The sequence below is a fragment of the Felis catus genome, chromosome A1 (genome assembly GCF_018350175.1).
Source record: "Felis catus isolate Fca126 chromosome A1, F.catus_Fca126_mat1.0, whole genome shotgun sequence".
Lineage (NCBI taxonomy): Eukaryota > Metazoa > Chordata > Mammalia > Carnivora > Felidae > Felis > Felis catus.
In genome coordinates, this window is record NC_058368.1 from 81,702,794 (window position 1) to 81,708,852 (window position 6,059).

General features: G+C 55.9%; 2 long non-coding RNA genes across 2 annotated transcripts; one reads left to right on the plus strand and one right to left on the minus strand.

The window, feature by feature from the left end:
• Positions 1-239: 239 nt before the first annotated feature.
• On the minus strand, positions 240-3,458 carry LOC109499252. The gene is made up of 4 exons (XR_002741823.2): positions 3,139-3,458; positions 2,924-3,000; positions 1,934-2,227; positions 240-931 (listed from the first exon to the last, which is right to left on the minus strand). It is a non-coding gene; the product is annotated as an uncharacterized LOC109499252 (long non-coding RNA).
• On the plus strand, positions 817-1,317 carry LOC109499271. Its single transcript, XR_002156544.3, has 2 exons — positions 817-955; positions 1,116-1,317. It is a non-coding gene; the product is annotated as an uncharacterized LOC109499271 (long non-coding RNA).
• Positions 3,459-6,059: the final 2,601 nt, after the last annotated feature.

The window sequence follows — 6,059 nt, forward strand, 5'->3', positions numbered from 1 at the left end:
GAGAAAACTTACGGGGGAGACTGTCCCTACGTGCCCAAGGAGCGCCGGGCAGGTGCAGGCGTGTCTGCTCTGGCCGTGCCGGGACTCGCCCTCCTCGGCCCCTGTGCAGCCGTGGACTGACGGCACCTGGCCTGCAGCCTCCCGTCACGTTATCCGTGACACCATCTGTGTCACCTTTTATTCATTGAATAGTTTCAACTTAGAGGGAGTTAGAAAGAAAATAACCCAGTGCCCAGATCTAACTATTTGCAAAATGTCTTTATTCCCCTGCTCTGTTCTTGGACGTGGTGGAAATCACCCCAAACAACCCCGTTGAGCGACCGTGAAGAGTGAGGCTGTTCTCCCACACAGGGAACACTTGTCACACACAGAACTTCAGGGCATCTGAAGTCTGGCCGGCGTGAGCGCCTTCAGTTGTAGGACCCTCAGGGCTTATGCGTCCTATTTTGTTTGTGTCTCTCTTGCCTCTTTCAATCTAGACCCATCTCCCCAAGGAGGCGGGCCAGTTTCCAGGTAGAAAACCCCACATTCTGCATTTGTCTGATTGTTCCCTTCGGGGACGGGTGCTTTGCCTCCTTCTCCTGCATTTCCTGCAAACTGGAAGCATCGGTTCGTTTTAATTTCCGGGGTTGGGTGTGAGAACGTGTGGTTATTTTTATTTTCTGATACCTGACGATTTTCTCCTTCCTCGTCCTGAGGAAATTCAGGTGAGAACAGACAATGGCAGACGGCAGGTGGATGGAGACACGTCTATTAACCCCTCCCCCTGCAAGAGTTGCTGAAGTCACGTGCTGCCCCTGGTTTTCTCCAGGGCGGATCTGCCTCTCGCTGCGGGGACTGCGGCCTCGGTGATCCCACCCGAAGTTTGTCCCGCCGCAATTCCGGAGCCCCTGGCCTCGTCGCAGGGTCACATGGTGTCTGCGATCCAGTTCTGGTTGGAGATGAGGCCCAAACGGTAATAAACTCAACACCGATTTCATTTTCGGGTAGAAAAGAATATTCCTGCAACTTTTCTCTTCCGTAAAAGGCGTTTTTTCCTTTTGTCTATAGCTTCTTTTACAATGCTGATTCTGCTTTCTCGTTCTTCCCTGCCTCTCGACCCTGAAAACCCGCAGAAGGGGACAGTTCGTGTGGACTGAGATCCCAAGTCTCTGCCTGGGCAGCAGCCCCGCCCCTCCTGCAAATCATTTACCGGGAAATTGGATTGGACTTTATCCAGAGTAACTTAATGCCCCTTGATGTGTCCTGTTTCACAACTGGACACATGTTCTTGCGTTTACAAGGAAGTCAGTAAACTGAATGGTACTTTTATGGAAATTTTGAATTTGCCTGTCATTGACACACTTTCCCTTGCACAAGGCTAAAACATAAATACGTTCTTCATTTAAAAATAAAGAATGATCCTATTTAAAATTAGTAAAAAGTGACCCTCTGTAGGCCTGCAGTCTAACCGGCATGGCAGTGAAGGGAGGCTGTCCCGGAGTGTGACGCGGGCTTGTATCCGTGGGCTCACGGGGTCAGGGCCCGGACCAGATGCCGCCCACCTCCCCGGGTTCAGTCAGCAGGCAGCGTGGTGCCCAGAAACGGGGAATCAATCGTAAGACAGCCACACCATCCAAGGCAGAAGTCAATCAAACGACATTTCTTTTCTGGACTCCTGCTGCGCTGTCATTGTCCCCTAACCCACAGGCTCCAGGGTCACGCCCCTGAGAGCGGGGTCATTTTCCTCCCCAAGCTGTGTCCCCGGCTCCGACCACGCATCCCGCCCCGGGGATCCCATCTCTGATCTCTGATGTCAGGCTGGAAGGTGTGGTGGCCACATGGGGTGGGGTACTGTCCCCCAAAGTCATGTCCGCCTGAGCCTGTGAATGTGACTTTATTTGGAGATAGGCTCTTTGCAGACACAATCAAGTCACGATGAGGCCACACCCACCTGGGGAGGGTCCTCACCCATGGTGACTGGTGTCCTTTGAGAGGGAGGGAAGTCAACACACACGTGAAAGGTGAAGCCATGTGACGATGGAGGCAGAGACCGCAGGGCTGTGGCCACAGGTCCAGGACCGTCGCAGGAATCGGAGGGGCCGGGAAGGACTCTCCCGTGGAGCTTCCGAGGGGCTGTGGCCCTTCAGACCCCTTGTGTTTGCCTCCTGGTCTCCAGACTGGGAAGAGCGCCCTCCTAGTCTCTCTCTGCAACGGCAGGACACTCCAGGAGGCACCAATGACTGCTCTGGGGTGAAGCACAGGGAGGGAGGTGAAGGGAGGCCGGGCTCCCTGGGGCTGCACGCACATCACACACCCCCACCCCCACCCCCAGCCAGTAAGGACAGCCGATGGCTCTTCTGAGCTACTGTGTAAAAGATCCACATCAAAATGTGAAAGAAAGTGTAACTTTTTATTTCCAAGTAGAGTTCACACGCACTAGCCCGATCCGCTCACTCATCCTCCCCTCCCCCGCTCCCACCCGGCAGAGGCTTGGCCTGGGGAGGGGGCAAATCCATTCAATAACTCAGAAAATAATTCAAAAGCTTTTAAAAGGATGAAAGTTAAAGGTGTAGGACTTTTTGTATTTTGGTTTTTAGGCCAAGTAAAAACTGCGCTCGCGTGAAAGTGGCCAAGAAAAGCCTCACACACAGGCAGCCATGGCACCCCATGTCGCCCAGTAACAGGGACACCGGACACCGGCCTGGGGCCTCCTGGGGCCTCCTGGGCGGGGGCGGGGGAGGGGCTTACAGGAAGCTGGCCTGGCTCTTTGAGGTTAACTTCTCGGTTTCTTCAGTCCTCAACAAAGACCTCATCATGCCTTTCTCCTCGGCAAATTGTTTACTTAAGAAGAATTTGCAAATGAAAAGGCAGAAAAGAAAAGAGCAGTGAAAAGTGTCTCTTAACCTTCCTTTGAAGGAGAGATCTTTCCAATGTCACCTACCAGATCCCAAAATCTGCCTCAGGGGCGCAGTCCTTCCGCGGTGTGACCGAAAGGCGCAGGCCGCAGCGTGCGGTAACCTGGAACATACATTTCCTAATGACCTACGGTTTGGGATTGAATTAAATATTGAAGCAAGCTCCAGAAATACCTACAAGGAAACACACCAGCAATATTATATCGATTGTGTTAGACTGTTTAATAATTAATCCGCTCACCTCGGGTCTGAATGTCGTCCTGTTTCTCCCTCGGCTCCACAAGCACCTGCGGAGGGGCTGCGGCTCGCGGGGCCTCGTGTGCTGTGGGAGGAGGTTGAAGACACTGACCGGCTGTGTCTCCATCTCATGCCAACCAAGGCAAGACGCCTTAAGCACACTCCTTCTTAGGGCAAAAGGGACTCCATTTGTTCTCTCCTCAGCGGGACACCCATCCCAGGATCATTCTAGAGTCTGTCAGGTCGAGCCTTGCAGGATCGCTACGTGAATATCTAGAAGGGCACTGGTGAGATTGGGGCTGACCTCGTAAGTCTTGCCAGTGTTTGAACGTCATTCGAGGGCTGTGAGCTCAGCTCGGAGGCCATTTGTACGATAACACCCCCCCCCGGCCCCCCCCCGACCCCCCCTCCCCCGCCTAGCGCGGCCCCCACGAGTGCTCAACCAGAAATGCTGGCTTGTCTGCATGTTTCTGCCTCTTCAGAGACGCCCACACAGAACATCACCCTGAGTGTGAACCCAAAGCCATCGGCGGGGCAGATGAGGCCCATGGCGCCCGCTCACCCGCCCTGAGCTCCTGACCGAGGCTCCCACGGGGCCCCATCAAGTTACCCACTCAGCAGCCGCTTTGGCAAAAACAACCTTGGGGAAAGTGTTTGCCAACAGGAAGAGCTCCGGGTCACCTGCTGGGTGTTTGGTCTTGTCTCCACCATTGGCAAGGAGATGGGGACTTCCTCATTCCATCCGGGGGCGGGCAGGACCGCTGTCCTTTCCTGCTTCTCTGTTGGGTGTCAGAGCAAACCCAGCAGCAGGGCGCCTCCGCCTCAGGAGGGACCGGGAGGCCCCCCGCTGTGGCTCCCACGGGGATTCCGCACACTCAGCACAGGTGCGGGGCCTGGGGGGGCTGGTACCCCCTCGAGGGGGGATTAGGCTAATCCAGTGCTGGGAAAGGGTGACAGGGGATACGGGGTGCTGAGGGGGGCCGTGAGGGCCTCACGAGGAGCGGCGTCCATGAGGAACGGAGGAGGGCCAAGGGGCACACTACCCTCCGCTCTGGGTCCACGTCTCCAGATGCCTGAGCTGCAGGATTATGTGGCACCCGGTGCCTGGTGCATCGGGGCTCAGCAGGTGGAACAAGGAGCACAACGGGCATCAGGCAGGAGACGCAGGAAAGCCACGCTCCATGCTTCACCCTTCTCCCTTGTTCATCCGTCTGTCCTCGCATCCACCCAGCGAGTCTCTCTCAGGCGATGGCCCAGAGTTGAGCGCTGGGTCAGCCCCAGGGCCGGGGAAGCACGTGCCATCAAGGCCCCTAGAGTGGCCCCTAGACCGTCCTCGAGGTCTGCTGGAGCCCCTCGGAAACAGCACGGACATTTCCAGTTCTGTGTGGCAGCCTCATTGTCTGCAACGGAAGAGAACCCAAGACGCAGGCGGTGTGTGAAGCTCGCCGGGTCTGGGATCGGAGCAGCGACGGACTGGCCATGGGTCTGGGATCGGAGCAGCGACGGACTGGCCACGGGTCTGGGATCGGAGCAGCGACGGACTGGCCACGGGTCTGGGATCTGAGCAGTGACGGACTGGCCACGGAACCTCTGAGCTCCTCCACGCTGCCGCCATCCTGGGAGAGGTGTGCGTGGGCCAGCAAGGTGCGCTCTGTGGGCAGCCATCCTCTGCTCCGGTCTGTGGCACTCTGGGCTGGAGGGGAGGTCGCCACCACCGCGGACACCCAGCAGCCCCGGCAAAACCCCGTGGTCGCCGCCTCCCCCCCCCCCCCCACCGCCCACCTCACGGAGAAAATGAGCGACATGGCCGTGGGGCTCCATCCAGCTGGCGACCCAGGCAGGTCATGCTGTCCGCGTCTTGGGGCCACGCCCACCCTTGCACCACCCCCTCCCCACAAACAGACCACATATCAAGCTCATTAATGAGAAACTTTCTTACATGAAGCAGAAATTTGACGCTATTTCTCCTGGGTCGTGTGTCCTCTCATTCGTCGCTGACAAAGTCCCGTCCCAAGTGCCCCGAACTCTCCCTTGGTTGTGAAACATTGACCACTGTGCCCATCTTCTACACCCCATCCAGCCGAACAGAGTCCCACTGACTCCTTGTGACCGTCCATTGTGCCTCAAGACTGTCCCTCAAGTCCCAGCCCACAGCAAGATTATGGGGAATATTTAGGGGCACCTGGTGGCTCTGTTGGTTGGGCGTCTGACTCTTGATTTCGGCTCAGGTCATGATCTCACAGTTTGTGGGATCAAGCCCTGCATTGGGCTCTGTGCTGACAGCTCAGAGCCTGCTTGGGACTCTCTTCCCCTCTCTCTCTGCTCCTCCCCCCACTGGCACACACACACACTCTCTCTCTCTCTCTCTCTCTCTCTCTCTCTCTCAAAATAAATAAACACACATTAAGAAAATATTATGGGGAATATGTCAAGTAACTAAAGCAAGCAAGAAAGCAAAAACGTCCAAGGTAGAGTACTTACTGCTAAGGAAAGAGTTTCTCCGTAATGTCATCAGGTCACACTCTCTAGACTGCTGAGGCTCTTCCCACAGTCTTGCCTCAGTCTCCCCATTTAAAAGAAGAAGAGTGGGGCTGATAACCTCTAGTTCTATCTGGATCCGGAGCAGCCAGGGTCCCACATGGGAGAAACACCACTTACACAGAGAGACACGCAGAGGCCACGGCTTCTCAAACTGCACTGTGGGGCCACCTGAGGATTCATGTTAGAATAACCTATGCTCAGTCACCTGGAAGGATGTGCCAGGTCCCAAGAGGGTGGCAGGGGGCTGCCCCATTCAGTGGAGTGCAGAGGATTTTCGACTAAGCATTTAACTCTTTGCTCAGCACGGGTGAGCCTCTGAGGGTTCATGGTCTCTACTCGGAGTGAATGCCTTTCCCCCTTTTCCTTCTACCTAAGTCACATGCT